Source organism: Acromyrmex echinatior, chromosome 3 (assembly GCF_024713525.1).
Source record: "Acromyrmex echinatior isolate Ae372 chromosome 3, ASM2471352v2, whole genome shotgun sequence".
In the NCBI taxonomy this organism is placed as follows: Eukaryota; Metazoa; Arthropoda; class Insecta; order Hymenoptera; family Formicidae; genus Acromyrmex; species Acromyrmex echinatior.
Genome location: NC_141854.1, coordinates 19,522,495 through 19,546,100, shown reverse-complemented (window position 1 = coordinate 19,546,100; position 23,606 = coordinate 19,522,495). Strand labels below are relative to the sequence as shown.

Below are 23,606 nucleotides of genomic sequence, written 5' to 3'. Positions count from 1 at the left end.
TCGATCAAAGCGTTTTGCTTTGCTGGAAACGGTGATCGAACGTAATACCTCGGTCTCGAATGTCTTTCCAAATAATTGTGAAACACTCATAATTAATCATCGCGCTATGGCAAATGAATAAATCATTATGATTGTGTTGCCGCACGGCGAACAGGAAACGCGGTCGAGAAACCGCGAATTTAATTTCCCGCTGCGCGGGAAGTAAATGAGTAAGATGCCCTTTGAGCTGCGCGGGCCGTTCTTGGCACTCGTCACGGTACTGACCGCTATAGAGCAGGCGTTTCATTTGAAGTCCATTAATGGCATTTATCTCTCTTAACCGCGGCGGACGTCGTCAGCGGGAACGATATCGCCTTGAGTGTAGAACGAAGAGAAAGTACTGAAATCGACTTCCTCAGTCGTTTGCGCACCGATTCGGCCAATTAAAACACTCGAAACAATAAGCAAAAGCCCGTATCATTGCTTTGTTATGTTATTCACCGAAAGTTAGATTAGCATGGACGAGGATTGTTACATAATAATTAACAAAGCTTTGAAATGTCTTCTAATTTTGACCTTAATAAAGTTTCAGATCTGTGTATAATTGAAAACGAGAGTTTTGGTTTTTGTTGAATTAATTCAAACATAAAGCTTTTACTGCCAAAAATATGTATGTAATAATATACTCCAAAATCATTTTAATTATTGAAAGTTTATTATGTTACACAAACATGTGTTCAAAGGATTCATGTTGGTCATTAAACATCTTTTATTCTTTTTCAGAAGTGAATCCTCATTCTAAATATAAAAATACTGTCGCTCAGTTTCAAACTATCCCATCTCTCTGTGGTTAGAAAAAATTTCTAAAAAATTTCTAAGCTGTCTAAAAGCTCGTGTAAAAAATTCACGTCCGTTTTTTTCAACGAATATACTCGGTATATCAAAAAATTAAACCACTCGCAACAGATTCATTTGGAAATAACCTACACGAATCGGTCTGGACCAAATGGCATTTGATTTCGAGACGAAATACGAGAACGTCGGTAGTTCGAACGCTATGGAGGCGCTCGACCGGCGGCGGTATTGATCCGCGGGGGTCACCTTTGCCCCACCTCGACACGGGACCAACCTCCAAATCCACCCCTGCCCTACCCTTCAGACCCTCGTACCACGCGAGTTCTCATGACCAACGGGTACTATCACGAACTCCTTCTGTAAAATAGATCGAAAATATTCTGGCAAAACTCCAAGTTACGTTCAAGATCTCTTCTATGCGTTGATAAGGAAACCCCTTGAAAATATCGTATTAAACTTTCATATATGTATGAGACACAGATTTATATAAGAGCACAGAAACATATCGACTGCTAAGCACGAAATTCTTTAATTTTTAATTCCTTAGTTTGATACTATCGCCGATGATAAATTATAAACAAAAATAATAAAAATTATAAACAAAAATATAACATAAACATGCCACATAAACTTGAGAAACAGTTCGGATTATTGAAATCGTTGATCAGTTTCTAAATTTATAATGATAAAAGCTTTTTCTTTTTTATATAAAAGAGATAATGTAGTATAATGTTTTTTTTTTTTTTCAAATTATAAAGTCTGTGACAGCAAAATTTTTCCAAAACGATTTCATGTGAATGTCTGTAAATAAAGATATATCTCCTCTAATAACTGCACTATTGTAAGGTCCTACAAACGTGCACGTCTATATGGCGAATAAATATTTGCTACCGGCGTGTGATGACGGAGATGCCGCGTTAATTGTTAATTTACAAATTCTCGCGCGCTCGTTCCGTCGCGGTTGCGTAAATATTTAGCGTGTACGTCAATGGGTATTTCGTTTCATGCAACGTTTAGTTTAACGTCGCGCATCGCGGAATTCATATTTTCACGCGTACAACAGTGATTCGTAATGGTCCGCGAGCACGCTTTACAGCGATTAATTTGTTAATTAATATTCATTTCAGAAAATTATTTATCGTCTATAAATATTAATGCACGATTTGGTCGCTATTGTAATAATTTTTCCACTTTCGTACCTTGAATTTATTTCATGGAAGTACAATTTTATACAATGAAATTGAATAAAAGTAGCACATGTAATTTTTATAATTCTCCTGAAAAAAGTAAGAATATTAAGTGTCTTATAGGGTGTGTATAGTAACTAGTATTTTCGAAGAGTTAACTACAAACTACTGTGAAGACATTTAGCGACTATTATCATTAAACTGTCCCGAATACGCTCCGGCGGATAGCGACCTGTCATTTATTAATAAACATATCCGGAAACGCGTCGACACTCAGGGAGCATGAATTTAGAGTAATCGTAATCGCACGCTCGTGTATACGCTGTAATTACCATTGCGTGGCTTGGTTTAATCTTTACGTGATTATGGCGTTGCGCTCGAAGGGACGGGGTATATTTTGACGATTATCGACAATCCGTAGCGTCGTGTCTGCAATAAAAATTTTTCAACTACGGCCGAGTTCCTCCAGGCGATTTTTTTCCCCGTGAAGAACGATCTTCGTGCACGGAAAGCACACCGGGAAACGATAAGATGGATCGACTAAACATCATCGAGGATGACCGTAAATCGCGCGGCCGGTTGGTTCATCACGCACGGCACCGCCAGCCATCGACAAACCAGTTGCCAACCGGTACTAATAAACTCTAACGATGTAGATGTCAATTGCGTTCAATGATACTAGAACGATGCGTAATGCATCGCCGTTGCTCGCAAGCGACAGCGCTAAAACAAGCTACCGAGTTTGCGGAGTCGACTCGAGAATTATTCTCTACCGTTGGGATAAAATGGCAAAACAAACAGTTTATTTCGTCGCTTAGCAGAACATGTTACATTGTTAACTTAATATATCTTTTTTTATAATACTGTTGCGAATGATTATGTTATCATTTTTATATCTTTAACTCAATTGTAATTTTTAGTTGCACTTCCCCCAATTTAATTATGTTCATTATACTATGTCAAATTATATGGTGTCTCACCATTTGTGTATTTAGTCAACTTGATATATCTTAAATGTAATTCTTCAAATATATTAGGTGTTGGAATTAATTCGTTTTTTAATGAAAGAATGTTATTTATTTCACATGAGCATTAAAAAATACATTAATGAAAGTACTTCCCATCACTTGTAAAACGCTACGAATTAATTCCAACACCTAATATATATATAATAAATTAAATTAAAGTAATTAAAAAACTATAAAAAATATCATATAAAATAAATATATATTTTCTGTTTCTTTTTTTCTTAAAGAAGCTTTCAAAGTTAATTATTCAGATTTGTTATGTGAAATATATTCGTTTCCTCGCCGTCGCATCATACAAGAATTCTAATTTACATAACAAAAGCATTAGATATTCCTAGTTCCATTCGATTGAAGGTTCGTAACGCAACCGACAGCTAATAACGGCCATTTACACTTAGCAAGCGTTGACTTAGTGTGGCACAGCTGACGACTTAGCCAGCCGCCAACACCTGTTCGCCAGCTGTGACGATAAAGGTTCGATAGAGGCGTTTGCGTTGGCTTATAGTTTCTCGACAAAATGGAGTCTTTTGTCGTGCATATACGGGTCTTTACTCTGACGTTTTCGCGCCGCGCCTTTTACAAGTCTCGTCTGGCAGAGAACCGCGGACCCCGGCAGTCCACTATGAGAAACAATGCCGCCCGGCTGTGAAGTCGTATATATTATAATCGAGCCGGTTGCTGCTTTTCATTTCGGCCAGTATAAAACGGGTTACTGAGACGAACAATAATTTCCCGCTACGTCTAACGAAACATAGAACGCACCTTGATCATGCGGGACTATTCGTCTCGATGTGACGCTATTGAAAGGTAGAAGAAAGCACAGAGACTGTACTGAAGACGACTGTTCACGCCACGAAATATCGCTGGTGTTACGCGCATATTGTGTTAGGTAATGTTTCAACGAGGTCGGTGAAATCAACTACATCCAACAAAGAAATAACACAATTTGGAAATCGTTTCGCGTAGCTCGACTCGCGACATTACATTTTTATAAATTATTGTTATTTTAACAGCTGAATTATTTAATTCAAAGATTACTCATAAAAAATATATGATTAAAAACTAAAAAAATTCTTTTTTCATTGTTGCGGAGGAAAAGTATAAAAAAGATAAAGAGAATTAGAAATGGAATTGAGAATCATAGTACAACGGTGGATTTATTTTATAAATAAATTTAATAATATTTATCTAAGGTACTCTTGGAAGCACGTATTAAAGGTGTATGCAAAGGATCGTAATATTTTATTTTACGCGATGCATACATTTGATTTAGAATTCGTGATCATGTTATTATTTTATAAGTCTGCCAAAATCGATCCGACGCGACGCGACGATCACATCATCGTTAACGATTTTTTTTGTCCCGGCGACGAGTGAGTCCTACGATTTGCTCGATTATTAGATAGGGCCACGCCCCGTCCCTGAATTCCAACATGATGGGCAGTTCTTGGTTTGATCGAAGTCAAATATCGGGGCGGCCGTTGGTGGCTCCTTTCGGCTTGGTTCTCTCAGCACGATGAGATCATCAAATTCGCCTGGCAACGCCAGTTAAGTCAAGTTGTTCCCGCATCACTTTTAATATTGCACGAAGATCGCTAGTTGCTTCTTTTATTAGATGAAAAAATTTATAAGCTATATTTATGAAAACTGCAAAATTACAATAAGAGCAAATATCGAGCGTCTTTTTATTTTCACACTTGTCTGCTAATTTTTCGTAATATTACTTACTTTATACGCTTCATAATTATCTTTTGTAAGTTATATCAAAGATTTAAGCTTGTGAACAACACCATTGTTGGTACTCTTGAGTTACAATTCTCTGATACATTTATCTTCATGTATAATGTCTCAAATCTTTACTTTGATAAAGTTATTATTAACTATTAATATTATTATTTTGTTGCTACGGCAGTGGCTGCATTCTGCAACTTCGATATAATATTGTTTAATGTTGATGTTTTATTATGGTCATTAGCTTTTGATTAGACTTGTTTTCGGTTTTAAAGAAAGTATTTAATAAGAATAAAAATGTATATATTATAATAAGAATGTATTTAATTCTACGTTACAATTAAATTGCAAGTAATTTATTTTCCACTTCTCTCACATTCTTATTATTTCATAAGCAAGTATTTATATATATGATTCATATAATTAGTCATTCCATCATTCATGTGTTGCCTGTCCCTTTTCTTCAATGAAATTTTTCAATGAGCAACGGGTCCATGGCGCGCTCGGTTTTATCACCATTTCCGTAGTTCCTCGAACTTGATTATATCAGAGCATTGGTCTCCGTCTTGAAGATATAAAGATGGGTTATGCGGGTCAGACAGAGTCTCGTTTACATGCTCATTCTCATTGAAAGTCGTACTTACAGACAGAAATGACAAACGGCACAATCATTATTGCGCGTTTATTTTATCATGTCCGTATCATTAATAAAATGTCTCTTTACGTCGTGTGTGCATGCGAGTCTTCTGCCAGTTAAATATGCACGAGGAAAAACTTCTGGGGGAATAAAAATTGGAAAATCAATGAGAAGCTCGTATGAATTTTTAGAGATTATTTATTATACTCACAAGTGTGTAATCATGAAAGATATGATGGAGACTGTCATTTTAGATATGTAAAAAAATTTCTATAGTCCCCGCTTATTGCATATTTGTTGCATGATCTGCATAAATATAGCCAGCGGGATGAAATCTAAAGTTTGTTGAGTCTGGTATAACAGCTCGGTCAGAGATTTAATAATCTCGCTAAAATTACACGTGGACACGTGCTGATATATGTAAACAAGGACGCGCGAGCCTCAGTCAAAACTTCAGGGTGAGGTAACTCACTGTGATTTAGAGATAATATCTAGTCGCACTCTCGTTGTAAAGTAGCATACAAGGTGCATATACCGTTGCATGCACGTTGGTGCTGACGGGCTCGTGTTGCAGATAAACGACAGGCGTTGTATGAAGATAAACGACACTCGCTAGAAGAAGATATTTCACGACGTCTGCATGCACGCGCCAAGTAACACACCGCGTCTCAGGACGGTTAGAAGTGTTACGGCTTCATTCCGCATGAGATGCATTTCTTATGGTGGCCGACCCCTTCTTGTAAAGTCATTTACGCACAAAAGCGCTCAATTAATTCTCAGAAACAAAAGCGCCAATCATTTTGAACGAAACTCACGCGTAAAAGGGGCTTTGTGCACCAATTTCACAATTAAATTACGCATGTATTAAGTTTCATGTCATCCATTTGTTTTTTATCTCTTGTCTCGTACACGCAAAATGGTTATTAATTAAAACGTTTCAACAATTTAGTGATGTAATGTAGCAATAATAATATTTCATTAAATCATCATAGTGTCAATTCTTAAATGACAAAATAATAAACAAATAATATCGTCGCAGAAACAAATTGTAATATAATTCATCCGTTATATTTCCTTCATTTTTATAATATTTTTTTATCAGTTTTGCCTTTCTAAATTTAAATATATTAATAACTCTTTAGAATAAATTGTTAGTTTACTTCTCATATATTAACTTGAATATATGCAAGAGTTTTCGTAGAAAATTAAAAAAAAAGAAGATTCTCCATCAACAAAATGTAATAACGTTTTTCACTGGCAAACTGATAGGCATTCAATGTACTTTAAAGCCATTGTACACAAATCGATGTAAAGATGTACGTTTAATGAAAATATATATAGAAACGAATTAAATCGCGAAATCCTCAATATATTTTATTGTGGTATTCGATAAAATATACAAATATACATTTTATTAATTGAAATATCTCACTTTTACATTCAGATTAAGTTAATGTACAACAGCTTTAATGTGCATTGAGTGCGCGCCAGTTCTGCCAGTGAAAAACGCTATTACATTTTATTAATACAGAGTTAATACGCTATTAGACGTAATGCGTGCTCGCTCTCGAACGCGATCGACGTAAGCCAGTGGATTCCTAGTTCTTAGCTTTGTTCATCGTCAAGGTCTAGATCAACGCTATGTCGTATATCGCGCCGGCAAGTAGTGGAAGCGTGCTTTCCGATCTTTTTCCTTCGACCGTGCTGCGAATACGCGATCGCGCGCGACTCGCGCCAAGAACCGACGGCGATCTCAATGACGAAATCGAGAACGCGATGGCGGGAAGATTTCTTCAAGGTCTCGTCGCAGCTCCGAAGGAAAAACGAAAGGCAGGAGCGGTCCACGTTCCGCAGCTTCCCTTCGCACGCATGCATTTTTCTCGCAAATGCGTACGCGCAACGTACACCACGACGATATCTCGGTTTTTCGCCGCAGGACTGGTTCCTTAAGATGATGTCCTTGGAGGACGATACTCCCGAGAAAGTGCAAAAATGCATTGTATGATGTAGTTTCAGTGTTTTTCGAGGAGAATAAGAAAATCTCTCAGGATGACAAACCTGAAATAATTTTTACTTCTATCTGGCGATGAAAAAAAGAAATTAAAACCGTAAGATGAAAAGATAATGTAAAAGTAAAAAAAATGAAATCTTTAGGTTTGTAAATATTTGATAAACTTTAGGAAAAGGAAGAAAATTAAAACTGAAAAAAATTAGGAGGAAAAGAAATAAGTCTAGATTTATTAAAGTTTTTTGATATAAAAATAAATATAAATATGAAAAAGCATAAATATAAAAAAATAAATAAATATATTGTATAAGTAAACAAATGTTGACTTTGATGCACTAGTTTTTACTTGAGACATGATTTTGGACAGGACGAATGACAATCGAATGCTGAAGTATCCAGACGAGTATGCGATTATAGCTCAGTGTTAGCGTAGTTAGGTTATTCTAGAGTCCTAGATTTATCAGAGAAGCGCGACCAACTTATGTCAGTATTGCAAAAAAGTACTAGAAAAAGTATTAAAAATGGCGTCGTTTGCAAGACTATGAAATCCACCAATCATCCATTAAGCAGCCATTTTTAATGACGAAATCAGTTCATGATTGGCTGCTAAGTCACGTGATTGCAATGCTCAATCAAAACACTTAACACTAGTCGCGCTTCTCCGATAATCTAGGACTCTAGGTTACCCCAGAGATTCTAAGTTCAAATATCTTACCGATATCCTATCATAATATGTGTTTTCAGAAATATTGTAATATCCAAAGAGTTAATATAATTATAATAAATTATATGCGAAAGAGTAATATATGTAAATAAGTTGTACGTAAAAATAATGAAAAAAATAAGAACTGTGTTTTGAAAATTAATTAAAATTTTTTTTTTCATTAAAATATTCCCAGATAGACAAATGTACATGAACTATACAATTTTGCGTTTATTAGAATCATCCAATGCGTAATAAATGATCTAATTGTAATTCAAAATATATTGGGTCATTTAAAAAAAAGTATCCGCGGTTTTTTCATTCAAAAATTGAACAAAAAACCGCGGATACTTTTTAAATGACCTAATATAAATATTGCAGTCGTATTTAATAAATCAGAAGACAAAATATAATAATGTAAATATGAAAAACGAAAATCAGATTTTCATTTCTCGTATTTATGTCATATTTGCATCATGATATTTCATTTTCTGATTTACTAAATACGCTGCAATATTTCAAATCATAATTGACTATCTATTTGATGATCCAATTGATCATCTATTTGATGAATTGATTGTGATTCGATACAACGTAAAGTTGCTATAAAGTTTACACTTACCTATTTGGTTAAAATTGAAAAAAATCGAGGAGGAGATAAAGGAAAAGAAATCTAGGTTTACTGAAGTTTCTTTATAAAAATAAACGCATATAAATATAAAAAAGAATATATAAAAAATATATATATAAAAAAATGATATTAAAAATAAAAGAATATAAAGATATTTCTGAAAGTTTTCTGAAAGTGAACAACAAATACAAGTATGATGAGGAATTATTTATCAAAGATATTTATCGACATTTTAAAGTATCAAAAGACCTTATTAGTTAACTCAGAAAACTCAGATCGGAAAATTTGAAAATTTTCCTTAATGTACAAATAGATGAATGTTGTATTTGAGTGTGTCATTATATGCTGCTATACAAAAGGTAGTAATGATACGAGTATCTTATGTAATTTAACTAGAGCCGTTTACGTCAATGCACGACGCACCTTGGCACGAAGGAATGGAATAAACTATCGCGAGTTTTTCAAATAGATTAAACATTGAAGTGCTGACTACGATAAATTGATACGTAATACAAACTTTTTTGTCTATTGATTACGATCTTGTAGAGATCATGTAATTATTCTCTTATTCTCTTGTCTGAAGAGAATGCAAGTCCGTAACGAATGATACACGGGAGAGAAAGTCTCTCAGAGAGAATCACTTCGTCGAGGGAGATATCCAGCCTAGAGAATTCGTTGTCTCTTATCGAATGACGACTACGGCGACGATGTGGATGACGATGACAGTCGCAACATATCAAGCATGTGCGTTTATCTCCCCGCTGGCGCCTTTCGCTTTATTACAGCGCAATGCGCATCGCAGACGGTTCAACGACCCGATTTCTGTGTGTGATCTTGCGTGGCCTTGGAAGACAGGCCGGATGTTGCGAGACTGACAAAGAGGTTTGGCACTATGGCGAAAGAGAGAGAGAAGAGAGAAAGACGAAGAAGAGGGAAAGAGAAAGGGAGATAAAACGAGGGACAAGTCACGAGCAACCTATGAAAAGTTCGAGGCCGCCATTGGCTTCATGAAATATCCAAACAGACCAGTTATATAGCGTATTATATCGAATTTCGATACATCGTTTTTAATTTGCACGAATGTGATGATTCTTCCAATATGTTTTAAGAGTTAAACTGATCCCAAATTCTGAAAACAACCTTTTAACTATGTGACACTGAAGATAAAAAATTCAGATACTTTTAGAAAAAGCGAAAGACAATTTCAGCAAACAAGTGAGAAACAAAATCTGAGAAATATAATTATACGATTTTTTTAAAATGGCCAAGTATGTATTATAGGTGTATAAACAAAAAAATTTGATTGTTACAAAATAGTGTATGACGTTCACGGAAGAGTATTCATATAGAGAGTTTCATATATTATACTCTCTTTTTATTCACAGTTCACTGTTGTTGCCAAATCAAAATTTAAATAAATCAGTCTTAAGAATACTTTTACCGTAAGATTGTCGTTTAATTGAACATTACTAAGTATAATATTAGAGATAAAATGATATACTGATAGTATTCTAAAAATACTTAAAAATATAGTTATAAAAATTAAAAATTAAATGTTTTTCTCAAAGAAAAACACTTCAAAAATTACAAGAAGGAATTGCGATTATTGTGTTATTTAATGTGTAAATTATGCATTACTGTACATAGATAAAAAAAACCATATATATTTACAGCCTTCACATTAGTTGCCGCGAAAGCTATATAATTTATCTTCTATCTACATAGGTAATGCCACCTACAGCAGATAAATGCCTGCTGATTAGAAGAAAGTTCCTCGGCATGAGTCAGATTTAACTTGTAATTTACATGTGTAAATCGGCCTCTCTAAAGGAGCTGAATCGTTGCCGATTTACATGGAAAGTGTCTCTCTCTATCAAATATTTCTAATCCTTAGCAGCCTAATTTCTATTATTGAAGGGCGAAAGGTCCTACGTGCACAGGATTACGAACCTGCGTATGTTCGAACGCGAAGAAAAGCGGAGAGGCATGGGCAGACAATGAACAATCGTACATTGTTACGAGTTATAGCATTGTTACTCCACCGAGCTCGGGTCCCGTGTTCACATAATTAGGCTGTAAACGTTTCGAGACAATCACTATTGTTTTCCGTCTCTGCCCTCCCGGATTAAGGTTCCCTGCTGTCCTTTGCCAGTAAAACGAGTACTTTGGGATACTTCGGAAAAGGAGCAGATCAAGATATATAAAAATTCCGACGACTATACTAAATTGTTTCTCATTTTTCTATATTTTTTTTTCGGTTGTCTATCTAACTATCGTGTATGATTTTTTCGATAATTGCTTATGAATATACATCATGGCTGCTGTTTATTCATAATTTTCTTTCATCGTATATTATTAATTTTAAAAAATTATAAAAATATCTGATAAATAAAAGTATTATTCCATAAATGAGGACATTTAATAATTAATCGTAGCGATTTAGTTTCAAATAATATTAATATAATGTTTCAAAATTAATATATTGTAAAAGCATTTTTAAATAATTATTTAAAAGGTTTCAATATTATTGAAATTTTTGTTGGAATGTTTTGTCTAACAAAATACGTATGTCGCGCAATAGTTTTGAATGTTGTGTACCCTGAATTAACGCCCTCCTTGGTTACTGAGGCGGATGATGTGACGGAGGGAGATCGAGATAGTTAGAGACTCTGGTAATCAAGAAGGGCTCGAGATTGCCGACATATGATAGGACAAAAGATCCCTCTCACACCATTTCTAAGGATTGTGTCGTGGAACTTTATCTCCTTTCGCGAGAGAATGTTTTCTTTCAAAAATATTTTTTGTTATATCCAAATGATAATTTCAACATTTTTTATGGCTTCGATAATTATCATCAAAAATATTATAATATTTTGGAGATCTCCTTCACTTATGTTAATACGTCATGGTGCGCCTCAGCAATTTTGAAGAGAATATATTTTCGAAAAATAACAATTTTTCAAGTGTAATTCGTGCAATTTGGAAAAATTCATTAAACTTTATTTATTGTATTACGCTGTCATATTCCCTTTCGATTGATTTGGAAGCAACTAGTACATGTGTTCGAATTGAGACATCGCGAAATATGGCGGAACAGATAAGATGGCAAAAAGGGAACGAAGGAAAATCGCGAAATGGAAAAACGGACGGAAGAGTAAGTTCGTGCACCGCTCACAGACCTCGCAGTGGAAATCCTTCATTTCCTCGCGCAATGTGACGCGACGCATCGGCCCGAGACCATGTAGATTGCAGAACGGAGAACTGGGCGGGAGGTGGAAGGTGAGAGGTAGCGGAGAAGATAATTTATTGTTATTCTGGATGGTGCGTTCGATGACGCTACACATTCCCCAAGATGGCTGCCACATTGGGAAGATAGAGAAAGATGAAAAGAGAAAGAGAGAGGACGGGAGGACTCGAGATGTGGAGGAAAAGAGAAAAAGAGAAAGATAGGACAGTTATAGAGAACGGAAAAAGATAGATAGAAAGAGAAAGAGAGAAGAGAAATATAAACGGAGAAAAAGAATGGAGGGAAGAGAGGAAGAAAGAGAAACCAGCGCTTGGTAGCCGTGACCTTGTCTGGTACCCGACCCCACTGTGGTGCGCCTTGGCTTGCACACATATCCTTGGCACCCCACCATACGGTATGAGGTGGGAGGATAGGAGAGAGAGAGGAATACTGAGAGAATATGGAAAGAGAGAGAAAGGGAACATAAGAAACTCGTGGAATACATACAAGTGTAGATACGGCGGGCGTATTCGTCCACTCATTGTTACCTAATTTAATGAGCAAACCACCGAGCACGTGTCGGTGAGTAGCTCAAAGCTCGTTAGCACGTCCATCGGCGTGAAATCACAAGCGCGCTTGCCCGCTTGCGAGCAGAATAGGCGGATATATTCGCGTCGGCGGGACCGAGAGGGAGTGGAGCGGATATTTTGAGAAATCTGCGAGCCGAGACGGACAAGACGAAACTACGACGGAGTATTCGCGCAAGATTACCCGCTGTTGCATAGCGCTCGCCAGGGACGTAACAAAGGAGACACAGAATTGTCTAAGATATATATCTCCTTTATCACGAGCGTATCAATGATCAATCTACAGTTAGATTCATCTGCACTCAATTACCGTTACATAGTAAATAACTCTACTGTAGTGTAACTATTAATAAATCGGGACATCGATATATATTCATTGATGACTTCAAATCTTATTTAAAATTTGTTCTTTTATAATATTATATATTTATGTTTGCGAATAAATGGAATAAAAATTAATAAAAAAAAATATTTTATAAATATCATCTTTTTACCATTTTTAATAAGAAGTAAATTATAAATTTGAATCATAAATTTAACGTAACGTTTCGATTTTTATTATGACGTAAATGAAAGTCTGTTACGATTAAATTATTGGTCGATACAAATAATTGGTCAATGTTACTGTGACAATTTAGATAGTCAGTCTAATGGTATGAATAGAAACAAGCTGAATTGATTTGTTTGAATTATTTCCAAAACTAAAATTCTTTTTCTGAGATTGATTTCTCAGATTGATTATGCAATAGACAGTTTTTATTCTTGCTATAAATAATTCTGCCTGATTAAGCGCATCAAATCTCTTCTCTATTATTCATGAGAAAAATGATTTTCCAATGGATCTCATGCTTGAATCTCGCTACTAATTGAGCAGGCATTATGACAAACGATATTCCAGAGGATGCCGCTGGAATACTTCAACTTCACAAAATAACAATATTGATTTAATCTCTCTCCTTATATATTACATAATAGTCTTATATATTATTTACGTATTATTTGTAAATTTGGTTGCTTTTTGAAGGAGTTAATATTATTACGAAGTTTCGGCCAAAATTAGTATAAATCAAATCTTGAATTATAATATGATGAAAGCTAAGCGTATATATAATACATTGTTCCAATATGAAGACAATTTATTTTTTTAAATGATTAAGGAGTAATGGCATTCTGCAATTGGTTATAAAATCTAATATAAAGCGAATAACTCTCTGAAAGAAATGAGAAGAAATCTTATCAACAGAAGTAATGGCTATAGTTTCTCAGGCATCTTGTGCAAGAGATTACGCGTCACGTAATCGTTCAAACACGGTACCGAGTGACGAATAAAGCCTCCTTGTGCGCGTGGTTAATGTGACGAGAATTTCGATTTTAAGAAATCCTTGAGAAAACGCGCGGTTTGCGAACACTTCACCTGAGAATCTTTTCCGTCACTGCCGACGAACAAAGAAGTTCTTTGTAGGTTGAACTCCGCGCCGCTGTCAGAGGTTCTTCTCTTGGGTCGCGATTTCGAAATTGCAGGAGAAACCAGACGAAGACGCTCTCCTTCTCGAGCGCATCCTTTAATCGACTTTCGACGTTGTAACGCGACTGTGTAAGAAGCTGTCGTAGCAACTCGCGAACTTTAAACGGCATCTTGTTCCGACGTCAGTTGCAAAAACTCATCACTCTTTACGTGAAGCTTTAAATCGGAAGTTCGAATCGCCTCCAGTTGCGAATCCAGTAATATCAGACAAAACGTACTCGACTTTTTTAATTGTAATAACTTCTGTGTTCAAACTTTCACAACAGCTCTATGCTGAAAATAGTTGATACCTACTTTGTACATTCAAATGTAATCGTTTCATACACTTAAGATTGCTGTATAAGAAAACTTTCTGATACAAGCTAATATTTGTTTAACGCTCACCACGTTATGTTTGTTAGAAAATTCTGGTTTTATGAAGAAATCTAAATTTAACACATCTGCTAATGCTTTAAATCACATAGGAATGTGGAATGTACTTTCTAAGATTATGCTCAAATTCGCATGCTATTTAAAAGCACGGATTCATTTTCGCATTGACGATCAAACATTCGTCTGTGAAAATTCATATGTGGAAGCGAATGGCTTATCGAAGACGAAGAGGAGCTTCTTCCGGCGGATGCGCGGCAGAAACGTGTCGTCGACACATCCTGTCGGTGAGACAACAATAGTGGACACCCTCCTCTTCCTGGTTGCATGCGCCAATTACTCCGCGGTCGGAAGAAAGATGGAGAAACAGGAGAGTGCACTGACATCTCAATCGGGATTCTGTGGAATTCCGTCGAGATATCCTCTCGAGATAAAGGTCAAGGACAATCGTGAAAGAAAAATCTTCAATTTTCTTTCAAAAGCGTCAACATTCTCTGCGGATTAAATAAAAAGTTGTGTCTTTTTACAATTTTTGTACTTCACTTAGGAACCTGAGATACTGTAATGTGATTGACCTGTCTGCGTTAGACATATCCTTCATCGCGAATAAAGTGTCACATAAAAACGAACTTTAAATTCCAGCTATTAAAACGCGTCAAGGTTGTAATTAATGCGATCGATGATGTTTTGTAAAGTTCGTCGACCGATCGTCAACAATACAATTGCGAGGCGGCCAGGACGAAGGACTATCTCGGATCAAGCTCTTGTTCTTTCTCTCGTCTCTCTTTCTCTCTATGTCTTTCTTGCCCGATCCGCACGACCGCGAGGCAGCGAAGTAAATGGTACCGCAGTACCGTGAAGTGTATTATTAGCATCGTGTAAACGTGTCTGCTGGCCGTGAAACCAGTGAAAGTATTTTATGGACGGAGGCAAGTACGCATACACGCGTATACGCATACATCCATATACTCGCACACGCTCTCTCTACGCGTGCACGTATACATCATTTTGCGTCTCGTACACGACGATTGGCTCCTTTCGAGATGATCGCATGGAGGCGCGCCCAGAACTGGGCCTTTGTCCTCTTTGTCTGGAGAACACCAAGCGGGTAGACCAATCCAGCCCTTCTGGTCTCGCCGGATCGGACGAAAAGGACGAAAGAGCCGATGTGCGTCCCACGCTCTTCTCGTCATGCGTCTTTTTCGAGATCAAGCGAGACCGAGCTTCTCATGCACGTTTTCATTCTATAGCCTGATAGTGATGTTGCTTTGATTAATCGATGTACGATGGTTTTTGTAGAAATAATCAAGTTTTTTGTCCGATGGTTTTCACTTCGATTAATGAGCAATCCGATTATTTCAGATTCGATTGAATCGAGCATTCGATGTTTTTACATTCGATTAATAAATAAGAACTGATTTTACATAGACATAGAAAGCTTTCCAACAAGAAATACAAATGACAATGTAAGGGTCATGGTAAAAACTTAAGGTAGTAAGACGTAAACAGTAAGGAAATTAACATGTTGGTTACTGCTTACGTTATGGCCTTATGTATGCTACTGTGATTGGGTCAATTTGCTTACTGCCAGGATTGGGAAAATTACTTTGTAAAAATAATTAGTTGCAGTTATAGTTTTTTTCTTTCAAAAGTAACTAGTTCCAAATTACCGAGACTATTTATTACAAAAAAAAATACAATTTTTTCTCCGCAGTCATCTCTGTTAATAATCACACTTTAATGATAACACTAAAATCACAGTTTTAAAGAAAAATCGAGTATTATTAAGTATCGAGTATTATAAATGCATAAATACATCTACTAAACACATAAATCATAAAATTATCAGTACAATATTATCAGTTTTTAACTCTTAATCACCTCAATTCACAAAGACGCGAACTCCCCCTAAGGATGTTGGTCTTTAATAGTATCTCGTCGGTGCCGAGATAAAAAATTAATCGTTACAGTTACTAAAAGAGTAACTTTTCAATTACTTTTCTGTTATCATAACAGAACAATATGAGTTTTAGAAGTTTTCAGCGTTTTGTCTCGGCGTTTTGTCCCATCAGTAAAGCTACTACTTGTTTCATTAGTAAAGCTATCCCTGTAAGCAAGAAACATTTTGGAACATTTCAGTAACGTTGTAGCAACATTGTAACGTTGTAACTGTTAAATTAGTTACTAATATTGAAATGTAACTATAATAGTTAGAAATGTAACTAGTTATTTCTCAACCTTGGGGGTCGATTGTATATCTTCAAATGAGATTAAAATTATAAAAGTGAGCAAATTCATTAGACTATTCATAATTTAATTAGTCAATACCTAGTGATCTTTGCTCACTTTTGTAATTTTCACCTCCTTTCAGAATCCACAATCGACCCCTTCTTACTGCTTACATCTTATCTATCTGCTTATGTTTTACTACCTAAAGTTTATGTGTGTGCCATAGGCTTTGTTGTTAATTGGTCGATTCGCTTACTGATCTTGATTAAGTCTCATATCTTAAGTTTTTCTATGTGCCATGACTTAATTTGCTGCTTATACCTGCGCTTCGATAGAAGCGTTGTCACGCTTTTGTGAATTTTTGTGAGTTTTCGAAGGCATTATGATGAAATAACTTTATTTTCAAATTAATTTTTTATTGATAACGTGTTGATTATTCGGTAATCGATTTTTTTCCCCGATATTTTACAAAATAATCGATTTTTTTATTGAAACAGCCAATTGTGTAAAATATAAAGATAAAATCGTGAGGAGTAGGTTTCTGAAGAATGGAGAAACGCAGCAAATACTCTTCTGGCAGTTGATACAGTCTCGCGAATGACGACAGACTATCGCATAACGATCTCATAACAGACGCAACGTCGTTAAATCACGTCTAGCGTTAAGCATAACGAGCATTCTCTGTGTAATATATATAGACAGATGTCCAGACATTTTGTGCAAATTATATTTAATAATAAATATATATTTGATAAATAATTGTGATATTCTTTAATGAACAGACTCTCCATATAAAACTGATAAAATGTCATTTTTTTCTATCAGTTGCAATATTTAAATGTCTTATAAATTAAACTTCGTAAAGCTATGTAAATATTTATATTAAATTGAGAAGATTTACTTTTTATATCTTTTAACTTACTTTTAATAATTAGAAAAAAATCTCGATAATCATAATAAAGTATATAACGTGAAAAAAATGGTTGTATTTTTTTTTTAAATTATACTACACTGTTTCATCATTCATTCATCACGTCGACATATTATCAAGATATAACGTTATCTAATATTTTAAATGGATTTTTAAACAGAGTCAAAGGATATGACAGCAACGAAAAAGTTTTATTATAGTGTTTGTGCGAAGGTTTAAGCTTATCACCGTAATACATCTAGGTAGAATATATCAAAGGATTTAAAAAAATGTTTCGTAACGCAACTTTTACGTATTGAGGATTAGATGGCGACCGCGAGAGTTTTATGTAACTTTTCCTTTCACGATTTACAATATACTGTACACGTATCTTTTTCTTAAAATTTTTTCCTGTAATGCGCAATCGATAAACAGTTTTTTTTTAGAATAGAAGCCTGTCGTTTATGCCGCTAGCGATGAATTATAAAATTATAGTAAGCTCTTTATACGCTTGTTTCGCAATCAAGGATAAGATTAATGCGGATCGTTGCGCGTAAATGCTGCTGCACGTTTAATATTTTCCTAATTAGCGTAAAAAATTCATAAAAATATATCAATTCTTGACTATAAGCATCAGGCGCTATTTCTATCTTTATTTGTACGCCGGCGATAAACATTTTCTAAGATATAGAAACTTTCCGAGCTTTTGGTCAATCGCTCGGTGATAATAAGTTTATATAAGCTTCGATATGATCACCGATACGTCATTTTGATTACTCACAGTGACTTTGTGGTCGATTTTCTAAAAAATTAAATTGCATGCTTAAGACAAAATAAAACGTCTGCCTGACTCCCCCTCTCACTTAATCAAATCTTAATGAAAAAATTATGAAATAATACGCTATTTATACGCTATTCATATCCGCAAACAAAAAATTTTGCGTTTATTCCGCTCATTTTAACTAAAAAAAAATTTTTGTGGGAGAGCTCAGCAGGCAGTCAGTCAGCCCCCCATCTGTTAAAAATAATCGATTTGAAAAATCAAATACACAGGATTTATGCGCTATTTATGCGCTACTACTTCCAAGCATTTTCGATTTTTGCGTTTACGACGCAAAGCCATATTCACCCCTAAGTCGTTTAAAATTGCAAAATTAAATGCTCTGACTATACAAAATAATTCTCTGATTTATGCGCTATTATTTTCAAGCATTTTCGATTTTTGCGTCGCAATCTTTAAGATACTTCCTTTTTGGATCGAACAGCTATGTTCACCTTTAAGTCGTTTAAAATTGCAAAATTAAGTACTATGCAAAATAATTCTCTGCTTGGAAATAGTAGTGCATAAATCAGAGAATTATTATGCATAATCAGAGTATTTAATTTTGCAATTTTAAACTTAGGGATTAATATGACTGTTCGCTCCAAGAGGGAACTGTCTTAAGGGTTGCAGCGCAAAAATCGAAAATGCTTGGAAGTAATAGCGCATAAATAGCGCATAAATCCTGTGTATTTGATTTTTTAAATCGAATTTGTTGATTGTTTTTAATGGGCGGGGGGCTGACTGACTGCTTACTCAGCCCTCCCACAAAAAAATTTTTTTTTTTAGCTAAACAGAATGAGCGCAAAATTTTTTGTCTGCAGATATGAATAGCGCATAAATAGCGCATTATTTCATAATTTTTTCATTAAGATTTGGTTAAGTGGGAGGGGGGCAGCTAGGCAGACGTCAGAAAAAGACAATATTCATCTCAATATCTATCTCAATATCCATCTCAATATATATCTCATTATATCTTAAGAATATAATGGATTAATCAAAAATTGTTCAATGTCCAATTTCACTCAAGGGTAAGAGAGTAGATAACTTTTTTCTTATATATAAGCATAATTCTAAAAAATATTATCTCTAGATAATTTCTTAGAAAACATTAATATCTACTTATATTATAATAACTTATATTATAATAACATATAAAATATTTCAAAATCAATTATACTTAAGGACATTATATTCAATATATTTTTAAAGTTTTTAATATAAAAAGTAAAATAAAAAATAAAAAATAACGAAAAGCAAAAAGTATGTAATATGAGAAAATACTTCGATAATATCAAAGAAGAATCAAATAGACGTCTCTAAAGTTATATGACGTTCGACATTCTCTTCAATGAGGTATCGATGAGTTCTTAACGTCATTCGCTGACATTCGCTAACGATGAGTCAAGACAATCATCGAACGCAATAAGTGCGATTCGCCAAGACATCGCTGCTTATGAAAGCGTCTTCCAATGACGGAATATCTTCGTTCAGGTCTTCGTTTCGCCAGCTATGACCTCTTGAACTTGATACTTTTCTAGGTATTAATATCTACTTATGAAGCAAATTCTAGAGAGAAAAGAATTTTTATTTTTATTATTTAGCAAGAATTTAGTTAAATAGAAATTTCTATTATTTGGCAAGATTCTTTTACATTAATAATTTAACAAGAATATTTTACATTTAATGAAAATCTTTTAAAATATGATTTTTTTTTAAATTGTTCAAAATATTTACATAATTGAATATTGACAAATGGAAAGTTTAATTCTTAGAATAAATTGGATTTAAAATATATGTATATGCACATAAATTAATAATTGCAATTTGATATTTGTGTTTAATACTTGTATCACACAACATAATGATAATCGCATATATTAATACATAATAGAACTAAAATTAAACACAAGTAAAGATCTTACTGTTAATTTTAAACTACAGTTTCAATGTTGTTGGCGAAAGACATTGTTTAAAATGTCAGACAAGTGCAATATTAAAGATTGTCTTTTGTTGATTGTAATACTCTGGACTGACCATTTCGACTGGTATGGTTTTACGACTGGTAAAAGTCGATATGAAAGGCGAACGGCAATGGTGGTGCGAAAGCTTTGCTCGAATCGTGGTGTGGTCGAAAGGTAACATGAAGGTAGGCGGTTCTTTCCCTTCGAGAGGGAACGACGCCCATACACATTTTGTAGTCAATATGTCGAAATGTTCTCTCCCCGAGTTCTCCTTTCACTAATTGTAAAAGTCCAACTATTGCGAATATGTGACTGAAATTTATGAAAGCGTACAGATATTTACCCAAGTGTCCGATTCTCGGCGACAAACATGACGAAACTGCAAAACTATATAACGAAGGGAGGCCGGGTAAAGTAAAAGCCTTCTACTAAGAATTCAAAAGGAAACATGTCGAACTGTTGCGATATTACGAAAACTTGTGTAAGTAAAAAATAAGGAAAAAAATAAAGAAAGACGCTTGGAGCGAGCACTCGCAAATTTCGATTCATGATTAATAAATTTGAGCTATTTTGTATCAAAAGTAATATAAGTTTAGTTTCAAAAATTGCATTAATATTGATATAAGGAATTTATATTTATATATATATATATATATATTTCATTGAAATTTATTTAATACTTTACTAAAATAGAGTTTATATTAATTAAATACTGAAAGAAATTCTTGTGGAGAAAGAAATTCTTCATATATAGTTTCAACTGTTACACAAAATATTTCGACCTTAGTTTTTTTAAAGATAATGAACACTGCGTCACAATTTTGGCAAACCGTCAAATAAATATGTGTTAATGAGATCGATCGATCAAAATCGGAGCGCAGCTCCATCGCGCTCCGACCTTTTCGCGCGAAAAAGCGAAAGCGAAACGCGTCTGCCGTTTTATTTCAGAATAGCGATCACGCTAGGTGTTTCACGATTCGCAAATGAAATCGGCTCACGATATGGCCGCATCACTACTGATCTTTTTAGCAACATGGAAGCGAACGAAAAGGTCGTCCGATGCTAATGCGCGAAGCAAATCATTGCGATCTTGCTATGTGGTCGAAAAACGATTTAATATTTAGAGATCTCATCGCTTTCCTGTCGACTTTTCGCTCTCAATTTCGAAGGGAAGAAACGTAGATTCCGAGAGGACAAAGAGTGAAATGCAACCCGCATATCTTGTGCGGGACTATTGTACAGTGGTCTTTCGACTCTGTTTAAAGAGGATAGAAAATAAGATATCGGAGATAAAGAATGATAAAATACCGATTCGGTTACCATTTGGTATATCTTTTGAGCTATCTCGCGTCTATTATGTGAAGCAACTACAAATACATAGATTTTCTATAATGTAAAAAATTTTTTAAATAATTTATATGTAGAGGAGACCGAGGCTAATAAACTCATTTTTCAGTTTCGAATTTTTACAGACGAAATTAAGAGATCGAAAAAATGAATTCTACACCAGTTATTACATACATTTGACTTCCTAATAATATTTTAATAATAAGGGGAAATTGATAACTAATCTGAAAAAAATGCATTCCATCTGATTCAACTAGTCCCGGAACCGGGGTAATTCGACTAAATTATTAAAATAAAGATTAATGTATTTTAGCTACATCTTTGGCTACATGTTAATAAAACTTTTATAAAAATATATTTCAAAAATAGAGTTTATATTAATTAAATACTGAAAGAAATTCTTGTGGAGAAAGAAATTCTTCATATATAGTTTCAACTTCATATATAGTTTCAACTTCATATATAGTTTCAACTTCATATATAATTTCAACTTACACAAAATATTTCGACCTTAGTTTTTTTTAAGATGACGAACACTTACAAACACAATGAACACAAACATTCATTTCGCAGAGCAAAACAATGCTTCTTTTTGCAAAATTTGTTCATTTCGTGCAAAAACATGTCGAATGAGTCTAGTTTTTGAGATTGGACATGAGGGAATTAAACTACTTATAACATTTATCACTGAGGAAAATCTCTTTAAAGGAAAAAAAAAAAAAAATAAAATTTTGAGTAAGTACTATAAGAGTCATTAAATGAGTCATGTAATTCCATGCTGTGGTTAATCTACTATCCCTATCCGTTCATTTTTTAAAAACATTAACAATATACGATAACAAAGACACATAAATAAAAAAAAATCTATTGAACTTTATTAAGTAAGAACTACACATACTATCTAAGTAGAAATCAAATATCTCAAACAATCATATATGATTATAAAACAAAAACTTTAAGAATAAAAATATTTACTTGGGTGCAATTTTTTAAAATTGTAACGTAACTTCTATCATAGTATACTTATGTGTTCGCAACAAGATTACAGCAAACTGAGCGGCAGTCAGTGCTGCGTGCTCGCGTGTTTTGTTTATAATGTATCCTCAATTATCGTACTCACCCTTATAGTCAATGATTCCGGTCTCGTCCCCCCCCCCTCTCTCTCTCTCTCTCTCTATATATATATATATAGTAGTATTACATATATGATATATATATATACATATATATAGAGAGCAATATAGTAGTATTACGCACACACACACACACACACACACACACACACACACACACACACACACACACACACACACACACACACACACACACATACATATCATATATGTAATTTGCCATATTGCTAACGGCAATTAAGAGCGAAAACATCACGGTGCAGACGATCGCTTCTCACTTCCACAATTCGTGTACTTTCGCAATGCGTATGAGCGTGTTCCCAATTCTATTTTATCATATTTTATCACGTTTATTGTGTCCGACGTATTCAATAGTGAAGTTGAGTTTGTTATTTGACCTATATAAAAGTACTAATTAAAAAAAGGAAATATCCGCGATCTTGTTATTTATGTAAAAGAAAAAGCATAGAGGATAAAAATAACTTTACATAAGTAAGTTTAATTACAAATGATGAAAGTACATGTCCGATTGCTTACAATAGTTAATAAAAATTTAATTATTCTTTTTAGATTTCCGAAAGCACCAGAAATACGTAAAAAAATGGATCGACGCTTGCGGATTGCATGAAAAAGATGTATTCCATATTTATATGTGCTCACACCACTTTGAATTACCTGATAATTTAGTTGCATTAAAGAGATTACTTCCTGGAACTATACTCACTGTAGAAATAGCT

General features: G+C 34.5%; 1 protein-coding gene and 1 long non-coding RNA gene across 7 annotated transcripts in view; both read right to left on the bottom strand.

The window, feature by feature from the left end:
* Positions 1-23,606, bottom strand: part of LOC105148847 (protein gustavus) — a 272,603-nt gene that overhangs the window by 20,634 nt on the left and 228,363 nt on the right. The gene's annotated exons all lie outside the window — the stretch shown is intronic.
* Positions 1,592-23,586, bottom strand: LOC147910317 (uncharacterized). Its single transcript, XR_015544660.1, has 2 exons — positions 5,425-23,586; positions 1,592-5,345 (listed from the first exon to the last, which is right to left on the bottom strand). It is a non-coding gene; the product is annotated as an uncharacterized LOC147910317 (long non-coding RNA).